Source organism: Mustela nivalis, assembly GCF_964662115.1.
Source record: "Mustela nivalis genome assembly, contig: HAP1_SCAFFOLD_131, whole genome shotgun sequence".
Lineage (NCBI taxonomy): Eukaryota > Metazoa > Chordata > Mammalia > Carnivora > Mustelidae > Mustela > Mustela nivalis.
The window spans coordinates 812,837-814,146 of NW_028136488.1; positions in this window are offsets into that span (position 1 = coordinate 812,837).

Genomic DNA, 1,310 nt, shown 5'->3' on the forward strand with positions numbered 1-1,310 from the left:
CTGACTTGAGGGGCTCCTTGGGCACAAAAACACATTGTGAAACTCAGTGTGAGACCTATCCTCAAGGAAGGCCTCTCAGTGTCTGGACCAAGAGCCCACATATGGGGCTTGCCATGTACTTAGGTCCCAATGTTAACCAGAGGTCTGGTTGTCCAGTCGCCCCTCCCCAGGACTCTGCACTGGAATCCCTCTTTTGGTGGTCCACCTGAGGTAAAAAAAAAAAATAAAAATAAAAAAATAAACAACAACAAAAAAAGCAAAACAAAAAAAAACAGAAAGGCCTCCTCCCTTCCCACAGAATGACCCCAAACTCTTAGGATCGGGTCTAATCACCAGAAAGGGAGCCTCATCGATGGCCCATGAGGACACCCCGACATTCCATGGCAATCGGTGACACATTTCCAGAAAAAAAAAAAAAAAAGCATGAGCAAGCACCTCACATTCGCCCTTTGTTCATATCCCGAAGAGTTTTCCTCACGGTCTATAGATCGGGCCGGCCCTACCTACATCCACCAACCTAAGTGGAGTTTGTGTTTTCAGACTTTTGTGCAAATAGCCCTGGACCACACACGCTCCACACTTGGGTCCCTGGAGCCACATCTCAGGACTGTGCTTCCCTTTCAAGGGAATCCTTCCCATTCCATTGGCCACAACCTTGCAAATTAGGAAAAACCTCTAAAGTCACCGAGGCCATCCCAATAGTGTAGGCCGCCCAGGACAAACAGGGGTGATCTCAAACCAGCTGAGCAACTACCTCCGCTCAGACAACAGATGTCCCCAGAGAAGAATATTGAACCGGACAGGCCCCTAGGCCCTAATCAGATCCATTGCTTTGGTTTCCAGGCATCTCTCCTCAGAGGCCTCGTTTCCAATACCAGCATATGGTGGTTTCCTGAGGCACCAATAAGAACAAATCTCGTCTCCCCATGGAAAACTTGCTCATTGGAGCTTTGTCATAACCTCTGGTTAGGAGAATCTTTCAGGTCCCTGGTGCCACTGCCCCATACCAAGGTCTCCATGGACTCAAACCAACATTAAGACCATCCTCAGGAAAGTCCATTTCAACTCAGCCCCCTCTGTTGCTACCCCAAGCCAGCAGATCAAACGTTTCTTGTTGCTAGGAGACAATTGGAATGTGAGGCTGGCTGCCCAGGCATCCATACTTAGAACCCTGTTCTGGAAAAATACCTTATAAGACGTCCTGAAGCCATCCAACAAATCTTAATTGTCCCACAGAAGGAATCCTTGCGGTTTGGAGCATCTCACAACTCCAATAGTGGGAAAACCCCCATGGGCTCATAATATCCCCC